Below are 15,955 nucleotides of genomic sequence, written 5' to 3' on the forward strand. Positions count from 1 at the left end.
CCACTTGCAACCTGCAAGGACATAAAAATTGACACGTATCTTGGAATATTTCAATTTAAGAGATGAGAGAGATTTGACACGTATGTCGCACTTGATCACCAAATCGAAATTGTAATCGAGAATTCATTGGTGTATACAAGAAATTTCAAACATGCAAGTACAACGAGATTAGCATCACTATTGCGATTTTGATCAAATGATTGATGATATATTCATCCTTATTGATACTAACATGAAAAACATGGTGATTGTTGACTGTAAGCTCGGCTGTGATCTGCTTCTCACAAAAAAATAAAAATAAAATAAATGCTCGGCCGGTGACCTGGGTCACATGCTCACAGTGATCTAGTTAAAGAGAAAGATTTTTATTGATTTTTATCTAAATCTATTATTAACATTATTTTTTTAATTACTACTACAATTTGTCCCATTTTTAAATTTTTTTGTCAAATTTAGTTAAACCAATCTAGATTCTAAAAATAAAAAATAAAAATTTGTGAATAATAATAATTATTACTAGCCTCATTACACACATTTTGCGCATGTAAAGAGGTTTTTTTATTTTTTTTATTTTTTTTTAGTGTCATAATTATTCATTTATTCTAATTTGAGATTTACACATTTTCTTATTAAAATTATGCATTTACTTGTGTTTTTACTTTATATATATAATTTTTATTTTGAGAATCTAATTTATAAGTAGATAAAGTAATTTGGAAATCAACAGGAGAGTGATCCCTATTTTTTAGGCAATATTTTAGTAAGAGTTAGAGTTTTTTTTTTTTAGGAAAAGTTAGAATTGTATTTTTACCAGATTGTATTTTAGTTTTATTTCTAGTTTAACATAGAGATGTAAATATATTTTTGAAAAAAAAAATGAAGATTCTAAACGGAGAAGTCTCATAAATAGTAAAATAGTAGTATAGATAATAATAAATAATAATAAAAAGTTAAACCAATCTGTGAAGTCCACCGGAGTGGGAAATGTACTTAACTTGTTTTCCGTCTTTGTTCATGAATTTATTTATGTCACCTCCCAAAAGGACCTAAGAGTAAAATACGAAACCCTCCAACTCTACGATTTAGGTAACCGACCTCTGAGGTTTTTAAAATAACATTGTAGTCTCATATTTACCTTCCAAGTTCTAACGTTTTCATCTTCTTCTTTTTTATTTTTTCCCTCTCTATCACAAACACCGGAATTTATGGCTCACCAGAATTGTCACACCAAAATTTGCACACCATTTCACATAATTTTTTTTTTTTTTTTAATTCAGGAAAATTGAGTGAAATTTTTGGTGGTTTTTTCGGTGTTTCTAACCTTGCTCGTTTTTCATATTCTACGAGGTCAACAACTTGTAAATTAACAAGATACGATGGTTTTCCTCTTTTAACTATTTTTTTTCTTCTAAATATGAAAATTTATTGTTATGGTAATTACCAACGATTATATTTGAATATGATATGAAAACATTCTAATGTTAAATTTAAATATGAAATACAATTTAATGTCAATTACAAAATATATATTAGAACCTTCTCAAAAAAAAAATATATATTAGAACAAAAAATATAAAATTGTGAGGCTTAAAAAGTTGACGTGGCATTAAAAGGTCAATCAAAAGTTAATATGTTTCGGTTTTTATAAAGATTGAAGATTAAAGATTTTAGATGAGACAAAGGTGGCAAGAACTGAGGTGGTAATTATAGCTTAAAAAGGCTTGGTCATAGCAGACATATATACCAGCATTAAGGACAAGAGAAAGTCTGTTACAAACTTTAGAGGAAATGATTCTCCAAAAAAAAAAAAAAAAACTTTAGAGGAAATGACTACAACTATAGTTTGTGACTTTGTGTGTTGTCGTTTGCCAAAGATATGGATGTAGTTAGGGGTGGTAATTCGTGTTCACATGTCGAATTTGTGTTGTGTCGATTTATGAGTATTCGACTATATAAGTCAACCCTAACCTGACATGTCTATTAGATGAGTTAGGATTCCTTAACCCTAATACAACCCATTTATTAAGCGGGTCAGTCGTGTTGACCTGTTTATCAAATTTTCTCAAAAAAAAAAAAAAAAAAAAACTAATTTTAGTATAGCCAAATTGATATGAACTATGAAAAACCAAACAAATAAATATTTTAATATAAAATTCAAAACTAACAAGTAATTGCATCACAAATTATCATTCAAAACTAAAGCATATCTCAATAATACAAATAATCAATTATAATATGTCAAAGAAAATAAATCACAATAACTAATAAGTTTATATACCTAGGGTTTGAAGGGTATATTGGTAAAATGTCATATAATCAAGTTAAACGAGTTTCATGTGATGGACACTAACCCAACCCGTTTATTAAACAGGTCAGTCGTGTTAACCCAAATATGATACAAACCCATTAAGCCTCAACCCATAACCTACTAATTTCATGTCGTGTCATATCGAGTTTGTGGGTCGTGTCCAATTTTGCCACCCCTAGATGTAGTCACATAGACGCTCTATTTTACAACCTCTGTTAAACCTCACAACAATGGCAAAACAATCATTTTTTGACATAAAGGCAAAATTATAATTTTGACCATTCAATCTTCAAATGCAAAATAAATATAAGAGATCTAAAGATTAAAATGATATATCATATGCTCAAATCAAATTATCGGATCAAAAGTTATAGCTACATATAGTTTTCATGGTTAGCATGCATCTGTACAATTAAGGTGATTCACATGTGATTACCACTAATTAATTACAATTGGTCTATAAAAGATTAAAAATAAGGCGAAAATACACTTTTAGTCCCTACATTTTTTGCCTATTTTCATTTTGGTCTTGTGGACACTCGATTTTGCACCCATAATTTAATCAAGGAAGATGACTAAAATGACCAATCATATACCCAAAATTCATGATTGTATTACATCAGAGGCGGAGCCAGGGGGGGTCGAGGGGGGGCCACTGCCCCCCCTAGCCCACCCAAAATTTTTTTTTTTTTTTTTTTGATACTATCATTTTTATTTTCAGTTTTGAAGGTGAGAACAGTTGTTGGTTTTTTTTTTTTTTTTTTTTTTTTTTTAATTGACTCGTTTTGGTTGCTGATGAAGTTGTGAAAAATGAAATATATGTATATATATTTTATACTTGTTTTCCTAATCATTAATGGAACAAAATCACCTTAGCTACTTAACATATTTGTTGTTTCTATTTTTTTTCTTTTTAAATACATAAGATATATGTGCATAAAATGCATATATCTTATACAAGTTTTGCCCCCCTCAACTTAAATTCTAGCTCCGCCACTGTATTACATGCATTAATTCATTCATTGCATATCATAAAAATGATCTTGAGATTCTAACAGTCGCAATAGTATGCCTGATTTCCAAATCAGACTGTCAGATTGAAAGATATCGCATGGTCAAGTTTGCACGGCCTACATGCATTTTTGTTTGGGTGGAATTAACCACACATGATTAATTTAAATTCATTTTGATTGGCTAGACAATTTAAATTAATTAAATAATTTTGTGATTGGTTGTTAGTGAGTGTTAAAAATAGGCTTGTTTGCATAGGAATAAAAGAGGATAATCAGATAACTACAAAATGGTGGATAATCAAGACTTTTTGGAGTATTTATCTACAGGATAATCATTGCTGAAAATACCTGAATTATCAGAAAAATAGTTTAATATTTAGAATATGGATTAAAAATGTGTCTATGTGCAAGTCTCAGCTTAAAAAATCTCAAAAAAGGAGTCTAAAACGGACCAAAACTCAAATGAGGGACTGGCACCCAAAAGGGACATTTGGCACTTTTGGAGTGCTGATTGGCACTTTTCAAGTGTTGATTGGCACAAATTCGGGCCTCGGCCTGAAGGCACTTAGATCGAGATAAAACACATCTTTTTCAATTTTTTAGAGATAAGGACGCATCTCAGTTTGTGTTATGATCATTTAGCTATTTTTTCAAACCTTCCAGCCTTTATAAATCGAGGAGGTCTCTTAAAATTCAGGGGACTTTTCACACTCTCTGATTTCCCCTCTTTCTGACTCCCCTTTTCTATTATTTTATCTCTTACGTTAAAGACGTTCTGGAGGCTCTAGCCTTAAGAATTTCTTTTTTGTAAGCAAGGTATTTTAGGTTTCAAAGATAATTGAATAAATTTCTTTGAACCCTAAAATATTCCCTCAATAAGAAGAGTACGTCCATGCAAGAGGTGGTTTTTCTTTACCCTTTTTTCTTTTTTCTTTTATTTTGATGATGCATGATGTAGATATTCTTTTAGTTTCAATTTCTAATGTTCATGTCATAGGTTATTAGTATTTTTGTTGAAATATGTTCTTAATACTTTTGTTGTCATGATTTACCTTTTGAGTTTCAAAAATCTACACAATATCACATTTTTTTAATGCAAAAATTGATTTATATATTCCTTAGATGCAGATCCGAATTTTTTCTAATACAAAAATAGATCTGTATCTTCCTTAGATGCAGATCTAAATTTTTTATACAAAAACAGATCTATATCTTCCTTAGATGCAGATCTGAATTTTTTTCTAATACAAAAACAGATATATATCTTCCTTAGATGCAGATTTGAATTTTTTCTAATACAAAAACAAATCTGTATCTTCCTTAGATGCAAATTTGAATTTTTTTTCTAATACAAAAATAGATCTGTATCTTCCTTAGATGCAGATCTGAATTTTTTAAACACAAAAACTGATCTGTATCCTCCTTAGATGCAGATCTAAATTTTTTTAAACATAGCAGATTTTGAAATAAAAAAGGAAGTCATAAGTAGTGATGTTTTGTTTGTTTTGTTTGATGCAAGTAGCATAGGTTTATTTCATGAGTGTAGTCCTCTTCTAAAAAATCTTTTTCTTATTTTGCATAAAAAATAGATATGATTTTTCTAGTTCTCTACAAATCTAGATTTTCTTATTTATAAAACAGATTTGATTTGATTTTTTTTTTTTTTTTTTTTTTTTTACATACAAACCAAAAACCAATTTTTTTACTTTGTCCCAAAATAGATCTAATATTTTTTTAAAAGCAAAAAGCCTTGTTTTATCTGATAAAACATATCTGATTTTTCTTCACCAAAACTAATTTTTTACCTATACCAAAACAGATCTGTTTTTTCTTTTTTCTTTTTTTTTAATGAATCAAATCATTTTTTTTAATTATTTACAAAAACATATCTAAATTTTTTTTTGAAAGAAAATGACACATTCATAAATAGATTTATATGACTTAGTTTAGAGTTAAGTCTATCATGTATGCAACATATTATACATATCATGCATTATTGGTTATTAGAGTCTAGAAGACCAGACTCTGTTTGGGCAGAATGGGTGCCTAACACCTTCTCATTCCGTAACTCAACCTCCGAATCTAGTTTCTTTTGGATAGGTAGACCTAGGCTTTATCTTTCTTGTTATTTTTTGGGTTGTAACTAGGACAAAAAGCTATGTAATTTTTTGGGTAGTTTGTAACTAGAACCCAAAGCCTTGTAATACTCAATTTATCAGGTTTGTACTTCTTTTATTCAATTAATGATAATGGAACATTTTATTCATGTAAAGTTGTATTTAATTTTTTCTTACTTTTTTGTATTAAAAAAAATAAGTAGTGATTCCACACCACTTACCCAAAAAGAGAGGTGTCTTGAAAAAGCGCCCAAATCTCTTTTTTGAGAGCACCTGAATTTCCCTGGTCTCTCACAGGTCCCAAATGTGATTTCGCACCTATCTCAATCCCTCAAAACAAAAAAAAAAGCATGTCCATTTTGGTCCCTGCCGTCAACCCACTAACAAAAAATTCATGCGTGGCAGACAGAATGCACTATTTGCACAGTAAATACTGACGTGGCTAATAAAAAAAGCCAAGTCAGAAAATTCAAAAAAAAAAAAAAACATTAATCTTATTCGATTATAATTTGTTTAAATTAATCTAATTAAATTCTAAATTTTTAAACAGAATTATTTTTATTTTATTTTTGTTTAAAACATAAATCTGAAGCGAAAAAGAAAATAAAAGAAAGAGAAAAAGAAATTGTCTTTAAAACTTTTCTTATGAAACAAAAAAACCCTTCAAAAACAATGTTAAAAACTCAACATTGTATACATATATACATAGATATGGCCAAAATGGGAAATTAACCCAGATTTTCAAACATTATAATTAGTAGGCCACGTTTTCAAACTATATTTTTTACTAGCATCTCGAGTTTAAGAGACTCGATTTTGGCCTATAAATTGAGTCTCAAAGACTCGATTTCCATGGTCTAATCACGTCTGATGTGACATTTTTTTTCCACGTGATGACCACCTGAAACTCGAGTCTCTAAATCTCGATTTATAAACCAAAAAAATTTAAAAATTTTTTAAGTCTCATGTACAAGCCGAAATACCCAAAAACAAATTTAATAAATCCCAAACACAACAATCCCAATCCTAGAGACTCAGATCAAAGGGAGAGAAAGAGCTCACCTCACCAATGCGGCCTGGGGCTCGCACTGCCTGGGTCGCGCATGGCTTGAGGCTCGCGTGGCTTGAGTCGCGCGCGGCCTAGGTCTCGTGCGGCCTGGGTCGCGCACGGTGGTCTGAAGTTGATTTGAAGCCACCCACTCCAATCTCGATCTTTTATCTCTTTCTGTTTCTGGTTTATTTTTTTATTTTTTTTTCTCTCTGGGTTCTTCTCTGATGTTCTGGTGGTTCTTCTCTGATGTGTTTTTAGTTTATAAGGGTTATAAATTGAATCTTAGAGACTCGATTTCCATGTGGTCATCACGTGGAAAAAATGGCCACATCAGACGTGATGAGACCATGAAAACTGAGTCTTAAAGACTCGATTTATAGGCCATAAATCAAGTCTTTAAGACTCGAGATGCTAGTAAAAAATATAGTTTGAAAACATGGCCTACTAATTATAATGTTTGAAAATCAGGGTTAATTTCCCTGAAATGCCCATAGATATAGAGAAGCCCAATCTAAAAATGTTGTCCTCAACCATTGAGAAATTCGTCGGAGGCACCAATACCACGTCCCTCTCTTCCTCTTCTACTATCAATCCCATATCATTGTCATCTTATTCAACCGATATGACCAAGTCCAAAGATCCAAACTTTCCAAGCCTAAATATTGATTGTTGTGGTGGTAGTTTTTGACTGATTTTCCAAACCCTTTAACAAAATCTTGGTTCCCACATCCAAAGATTCAAATAGTTTGACCCAGATCATTGTGGTGGTTGTTGTGAAACATAGATCGATAGTGGTGGTGAGAGGCTAAGATAAAAAAACCATGGCCGAAATCGATGGTGGTGGTGGTGGGTTTGATCGGTGGTGGTATGTTCTTTTTCTCTTAATCTCTGACTTTCTCTCTCTCTAAACCCATCTCTCTCTTGATTGTTTAATCGATGGTGGTGGTGGGTTTGATTGTTTGATTGGTGGTGGTGGTGGGTTTGATTATTTGATTTGTGGTGGTGGTGGCTGTGTTTGAGATTTTTTGTTTGGGTTGGCGTGTTGTATTTTTGGATTGATTTGGTACTTTATGGCTTTGGGATGATGATTTTGTTGGGGTTTGAGAAAATGGGGCTTTGAGATTTATGATTTTGTTTTTGAGTTTTGTGTGTTTGTTTCTCAAGAAAATTTCAGGTTTGCTAGTTTGTTTTCTAGGGAAGAACATGTAGTTCATGTGTTTGGGTGTTCTTATGAAAAAAAGTGAAAAGTTAAAAAAAAAATTAATTAGATTAATGTTTATTTTTATTTGAATTTTTTGACCTGGCTTTTTTTTTTTATTAATTTAAATGCTGACGTGGCATTTAAAAAAATGCTAAATAAAATTTATTATTATTATTTTGTTAGTCACGTTAGCATTTATTATGCAAACAGTGCATTCCGTCTGCTACATATGAATTTTTTGTTAGTGTTTGTTTCCCAAGAAAATTTCAAGTTTGCTAGTTAGTTTGCTAGGGAAGAACATGAAGTTCATGTGTCTGGGTGTTCTTATGAAAAAAAGTGAAAAGTAAAAAAAAAAATAATAATAATAATTAGATTAATGTTTATTTTTATTTTTATTTGAATTTTTTGACCTGGCTTTTTTTTTTATTAATTTAAATGCTGACGTGGAATTTAAAAAATGCTAAATAAAATTTATTATTATTTTATTAGTCACGTTAGCATTTATTATGTAAACACTGCATTCCGTCTGCCACATATGAATTTTCTGTTAGTGGATTGATGATAGGGACCAAAATGGACATGATTTTTCGTTTTAAGGGACTGAGGTAGGCGCGAAATCAAATTATGAACCAAAACGAAAATAGGCCCAAAATGTAGGGACCAAAAGTATATTTTCGTCTAAAAATAATTGATTAGATGGCATAATTTTATTGGATTTTCATGATAATAATGGTAAGAATGCATACATATCATTGACAATCAAATTACAAACAAAAATAGATGGCATAATTAATATGAAAACAAAATCAGACATGAAGAACCAAAATAAAAGCAATCACAAAATTTAAGGACCAAAAGTGTACTTTATTCATTTATTTTTTAAACTTTAATGGAAGATTCAACATAATAACAAATCTTTCATAGGAATGCATTCAAGTAGTAGAGTTACACTATCTTAGTTATTAGGTTCAATGAAGTTATTCTTATCCCACTTTTTCTAGATCAAAAAATTTACAATATGACTACACTTTCATAATAGTTCATTGACGTCAATTTTGCATTTTATAGAGAGCATTCACATCTACTCATGCAAAATTTTTTTTTTTTTTTTGGTCTAAGTTAACATAAGAATTTTTTACTTTTTCTATTTTATATAATTACTTTTTAAAACATCCAATATCAAATTATCTATTTTACACTACATCTCATTAAAATATCAAATTTTAATTTTTTTTTTAACGTTTCTCTTTTTATATACACAACCACAATCATTCATTCTCTTTCTTCATCCTCGAGATAAATAAAGAAAAAAAGAAAGAAAAAATAATACCAATATTGTGACCATAGCAAACTTGTAAATTTACACAATTATACACTTATTGATATGGATAATTTTTAGAAAAAAATGCATAAATTGACACAACTCAGTGATGTGAGTGCTCTCAACCAAAGAAAATTATTGAAAAATTATTTTTTGTGGGCAACTAAAAAATACCCAACAAAACAAAAAATATTTATAGCTTTTTAAGAGTGAAAAACATTGTTCAAAATTCCACATATTTAACAAATCACCGCAGAATCTCTTATCAAGATTCAAGAGTGATTGGCTCTCTCGTCTCTGTAGGAGCTTTCCCTCTTGTTTCCTAACGAACTTTCCTTCCCCTGGGGCAGCCTTAAGGGTATTGATTTTTTTTTTTTCTAGCTATTTTTATCTAGCTATTTCTTTCTTGTTCCTTTTCTGTACTCATGGTGGACGGTGTAATCAACGATTTGGAGAAAATGAAGTTAACGGCGGATGAAAAGGAAGTAATTGAGATATCAGAAGAAGGTAGAATGGCCAAAATAGAGAGTTGCAATCTGAGCCTCATTGGCAAATTCCTAACATGTAAAGTTTTCAACGAAATGATAGCAAAGAATACCATTTGTAGAGCATGGGGTTTGGATAAAAAGCTGCAAATTCTGGATGTCAGCTCAAATCTACTTCAGTTTAAATTTACCTTTGAATTTGACATAACTTGTATCCCGAGAGGGGGCCATGTACTTTTGATAACCAACTCCTCATGATTAAAAGGTGGCATAAAGGGATGACTGTGGAGAACATAAAGTGGGAACATGCGTCACTTTGGGTTCAAATTTGGGGTGGCCATTTTGACATGGTATCCCTTATCGTAGCGTCAGAGGTTGGAAGTAGACTAGGGGTTATGGAGGAGGTTGAGAAAAGACGACGATAGGAAGAACATAACTTGTTTATGCGGGTTCGTGTTGCCCTTCCCATCACAAAACCACTTTGTCGTGGAGGTTACATTGTAGGAACAGATGGTGAACGCACATGGGTTAAGTTCAAATACGAGAGATTGCCTATGTTTTGCCATTGTTGCGGTCTTCTGGGGCATGATTTGCGTCACTGTGCAAGTCACTTTGCAGAGGAAAAAAAGGGTGGAGATGTCGAATATCAGTATGAAGATTGGCTAAAGGCATTGGGTAGTCACCCAAGAGCACTACAGAAGCATGACAAGGATCGAACTTATGGCTCTCATGGTGATACAGTGGATGAGCAACAACCAGAGATGGTTGACTCAGCGGCAATAATTGTGCTTACTGCTGAAAACCAAAGGGAGAGCATTACAGATGAAATTGGAAACGATGAGATTCATGGGAGCATCCTGATGGTTCAGGAGATTGCTTTCGAGAATCTAAAAAAAAAAATGGCACAGTCATGGGAAGTGTTACTCCTATTTCTGAGGACAATGTGGATAACATTAATTCAAAAATAAGTGCAGATGTGTGCCCTAACCTAACGGATGCTACAGTTGTACAGGAACTTGGGCTTGATGGGCTGGTCACTACTAAGCCCAAATCCATGTGGGTGAGACTCACTAGAATGGACTGTGGGCTAGGTGGGACTGCTAGGGCTCCTAGTTTGCCAACCCTACGAAAAAGAGAGTCCATGCATAGCCTGTATGAAGAGAATGATGAGTAGAATGTGAAAAGAGGAAGGGTGGTGTTAGGACATATGTGGAAAGTGTTAGAAACATATGTGATGTAAATTGGCTAATCCTTTGACAAAACGCACTTTACTTGTGATTGGGTAGATATAGGATGAGTTTAGTACTTCAAGAAACAAGTGTTCAAGTTTGGTATTGAAGTCATGTAAGTTTGACCAAAAAACAAGGGAAGAAGTGTTGTTTATTAAAACTCGACAAATGTCTCGACAGAATCATATCTATCAAGGTTTAATGATGTAGCTCGATAACAGCTCGACAGAAGCTGTATCTGTCAAGAATTACGAAATTAGCATTTCCATATTTGATTTCATGCATATCCATGTTTATTTGTGTAGGATTTCTTTTCTCACAACCCTAGACATATATAATGATTATTTTAAGTGTCATCATAAGGGATGCAACTTGATGCAAAGTGATTATACATGTATATTGTGACCAGAGACAATTTGCCCTAGTTCATCATATTCTCTTTAGAAGCTACTGCGTCTTTGCGCCAAGGGTTTTGTAATCAAGGAGCTTCTTGATCTTCATTGTTGGATGAACTGAAGAACTTTGCAGCCAACATCTTCCTTAAGTTGGTGTGTTAATCATGTACTGGGACTCGTGCATCATTGGTTAGTCACGTATTGAGAGCCGTGCATTAAAAGGAAAGATTGTCACTACATTACAAGTCTAATTGGATATTGGGATAATGGTTCAACTGTAGGTTGGTAATAAGTACTGAAATTTCTTTTACTTGTAACTGCCTGTTTTGATAATAGTAGATTCTTGGAAGTGGTGACTTTAAATTCACCCGATGGGGTTTTGCCTCGGTAGTTTTCCACATTTGTAAACAAATCACTTATGTCAAATTTATTTTCCATTGCATTTAACTTAGTTGGTGATTTATTTGTGCTACCACGCTTATTGCATGAAATTGAATCTAATTAACTTCACTTGGCTAATTAATTGATTAATTTACCAAAATGGTCAATACATTTTTGGCCTATCAGGTGGAAGTCATAGGAGCAAACTCTAATGAGATATTGGCGGGGGTGGAGAGCCACCCTTGCCGGAAGCAATGAGGCTCCTAAGTTGGAATTACCAAGGGCTTGGGAACCTTTGAATAGGTAGAATCCTTTGCAAAATTGTGAGGGAACAAGATCCCATGGTGTGTTTTTTAATGGAGACTAGATTGGATAGAGAAGGTTTTGAAAAGCTATATGAGGATTTACATTTCCAGAATTGAATTATTGTGAAACAACCAGATTCGGGGGGAGGCTTGGCTTTATTGTGGAAATCAAATGTAAGTATAGAGTTAGTAAATTTTTCTGCAAATCATATTCTTGTTACAATGAAGGAGGGAGGCGGGTTTGTGTGGCATTTGACAGGCTTCTATGGCTATCCAGAAGCAACTCAATGTTCTAAGTCTTGGGCCTTGCTTAACCATCTTAGGACAATGGTGGATGGACCTTGGCTATGTATTGACGATTTCAATGCTATCCTTTATGCTTTTGAGAAACTAAGTAAGCGACCATGCCAAATGAGTCGGGTTGATTCTTTTCAGGAGCACTTGATACTTATCAGCTTGATGACTTGGGCTATCAAGGCTACGCGTATACCTAGAACAACAAAAGGCTGGGTGATGCGAACACGAAGGAGCGCCTCAACCGAACTATGGCCATAAAAGATTGGACAAATAAGTTTCAAATGAGTAAGTTAATCCATCTCTCCTCACATGCATTAGATTACCTTCCCATTCTCCTTCAAACACAAAGTTATAGGAAGCAAAGAACATTTGGGAGTAAAGGTTTTAAATTTGAGGAGGCTTGGTTGCTGTGGGAAGACTGTGAGATAGTGGTTGAGGGTGCATGGAATATGAATGAGAATGAGGTGCTCGGGTTGTCCCAAATAAAACATAAAATTGAGGCATGTGGAGCGGAGTTGAGGGCTTGGGGTGGTGCAAAATTAAACCCAGATACTGAGGCAATTAAACGGCTTCAAAAACGGATAGATAATATGATTTTAGAGGAGGTTACAGAGGATTCTAGAGTAGAGTACTTGGCTATCTCAAAAAATTGGATAATTTACTCCTCAAGTAGGAAGTTTTTTAGGCTCAAAGATCTAGAATTTCATGGCTTAAGCATGGAGACAAGAACACAAAATTTTGCCACGCCAAAGCTTCACAACAGAGAAGAAGGAATCATATTCAGAGAATAAAAAACTTTGAAGATAGCAGGGTTGAAGATGTAGAGGACATAGCAAAGATGGCGCATGATTATTTTGATAGTTTGTTCAATGCAGGTACATGTGACCAGATTGATGAGTGCCTAAGCACGGTGGCTAACAAAGTCACTCCTAACATGCAAAAGATCTTGTACAGTGATTTTAATGTTGATGAAATTAAGGCGGAGTTGTTCTAGATGGGACCAATAAAGGCTCTTGGACTTGATGGTATAAATGCTCTTTTCTACCAAAAATTTTGACATGTTATGGGTGATAATGTTGTTACTGCGGTTCTGGACTTCCTAAATTCTGGTTGCATGACCCCTGACATTAATCATACTAATATTATGTTAATTCCAAAAGTGAAGAATCCTGAGAAAATGCCTGATTTTAGATCAATCAGCTTATGCAATGTTATCTACAAAATTATTTCCAAGGTATTGGCTAACCGGTTGAAGTAGATTCTCCTTCATGTTATTTCCCCCACCTAGAGTGCATTTGTACAAGGGAGGCTTGATAATGCCTTAAAATTTATACTTGTTATATATTTATGTGGGCGTTATCTTCTTATTACTATGCTTAATTTGTATAATTAATTCATGATTTGCATTAGTCCCTATTATTTATCTTTACATAATTTCTTGAATAAGATGTCTTTCATTACATGTAATTTTCTACTTTCAGGAAATCATGTGAAAAAGATGAGTTTACAGGAGTTTGTGAGAGAATGGAGGCCAAACTAGAATTAAAGAGGAGCTAAAGGACCATACTTAAATGTCTAAGGAGGTGAAGCTAGAGTGCTTGGGTTGTCTACCATGTTTGGAAGCTTCAAATAAAGAAAGAAATCAAAGAGATAGAATCTGAAAAGAAAAAATCAGATTTGAGCACTGATCAATATCTTGGGCGTATCTCTCTCCTCAAAAATCCAATGGACATAAGACTAGATGGGTTGGAACCGTGACTTAAATATCTACAACTTTCCAGATTTGAGTTTTTCAAAATTCACAATTTTTGAAGGCCGAAAATAACTCACAAGTTACTGTTGTAAATTTGGACGAAAATTAAAATAGAAAAAGTTTTATTTTCTTTGGACACTTTGATGTTAGGGTTTTGAATGGAGGCTGAGCAGAATGAATTTTGGAGAAAAAACCTTGTATTTTCCTCTCTCTAATGGCAGCCTAAACTCTTTGCTAGGGCTAGGGGTTATATTTCTTCTATACGGTATGAATATTCAATGTGATTCTTTCTAGGATTTTATTAACGACATATTTGATTGTTCAATTAGATTTCTTTTGATGTATTAGTTCTTCCATGCTTTCAATAAGTTCAATCATGTTTTTTTTATTGTTTAGATGAATTTCTAATAGTTTTAAAGTGAATGAGTTTTTCTGAAAACTTTTCTAACCGCATTATTAATCTAGGTTATCATGCGTTCTTGAATTGTCTTAGTTCAACCGAATCATAAATTGTAAGAACCGGATTTGGGTCCCTAGCCCAAAAAGTATATGGACTTAGGCCCAAAAAGCCCGATACAATGAATTTGTAGAGAGTGGGTTGGAAAACTAGGTTTTAACGAGTTGGACAACAAATATAACAGGTTCAGGAGATAAGAAAAGGAAGATAAACTTATTCAAGTTAAAGAAAATTGTTCTCGGCACAGTCCGAAAAGATTTGTTCTTATATATTTCTTTCAAGTGTGATTACAAAGTTAGTTCTTAATGGCTATAGTGTTTCTCCCTTTCTTTCTCGACCCCCCATTTCTCAGGGGTCTTTTACATTATATATATCCCTTCGAATGATCTTGGCCCCCCTCTTGTTGATCTCCTAAGCCATCACTTGAGTGCTTGTCCCATCGGACACCCCTATAGGCTCTCTGTGAGTTGGGGTGACCAAGACGGCACTGTTCAGGGGTCTTCTCCACATAAATGCAGCTAGAGAGTTAGCTGCAGAGCATTCAATGCGGTGGTAGCAGCTTTCTCTTAGATATTTCTAGGCTCCCACCTCTCCTGTACGTTCGTATTGCACGTGCCTGTCAGTGGCATTTCCTAATCGGTGTTTTGTTTATTCGAGGAGATACTCCTTCTCTGACAACTTCTTCAACTTTTCCATTTGTAGCCTACCCACGAGACTCTGAACTTAACACCGTTACTAATTTTTATTTGTCCTCGGACCAACCAACCTCCTCGGCCAAGGTCCAAGGCCCAATATATAATTTTGGGCCCTTATCCCTACAATAGCCCCTCAGAACTCCGGTTTTTTTCCCTCCTATCCGAGGAGGAAAAGTGGAGTTTTGATTTTTAAGAGTTAAGACCATTTATTAATTTGATTTGCACACGTGAGAACAACGTCTCGCGTGCCTTATAGCTATTCCTATTGCTTTGGAGCCCACGACGCGTCATTAATTGCTCTAGGCGGCGTTTTGTTCCTTGCATCCTACAGTGAGATGTAGATCTAACGGTAGGCGTTCTTTCTTGAATTTTGAGTGGGATAACTCCCACTCAATTCCACCTTCTATATAACGTGCTTGGAGGGTTTGCTTTCTCCTTACTTTACAAATCTTCGAGCTCTCAAGAAATTCATAACTCCCAAACTTTCAAAGCTTCCCAAATTTCCAAAGTATCCAAGTCTTTTTCTCTGAAAAATTCAATCCTTTAAGAAGTACCAGAAGCAACTAACGTACTCATTCTTGTAAGTTTCCTCTCTTTTGGGTCATTTTCTTCTCAGCCGGTCTCCTCGGCCTTCTATTCTTTGTTTCTTTCCTTTGAAAATTTCTTTCACATCCCTTTAGTTTGCCTAGATGGGTAGGTTCAAGAACCTTGTAGATTCTCCAGTCGGTGTGGAGGGCTTCAAGGCTCCATTTTGTAGGGATTAGCCCTGCGTTATTGTCCCCTAGATCGGATAGACTTTGATAGGAGAGAAGGGGAGGTTGTCATTCTTATGATCGCTTTTATAGAAGGAGGAATGACACTTCCCATGGGTAGGGTGACCCGAGACTTCCTAATCAACCACAAATTGTGTCCCCACCAGTGTACTCCCAAACTGTTTAGAATTTTAG

The sequence above is a fragment of the Quercus robur genome, chromosome 6 (assembly GCF_932294415.1).
Source record: "Quercus robur chromosome 6, dhQueRobu3.1, whole genome shotgun sequence".
Taxonomy (NCBI): Eukaryota; Viridiplantae; Streptophyta; class Magnoliopsida; order Fagales; family Fagaceae; genus Quercus; species Quercus robur.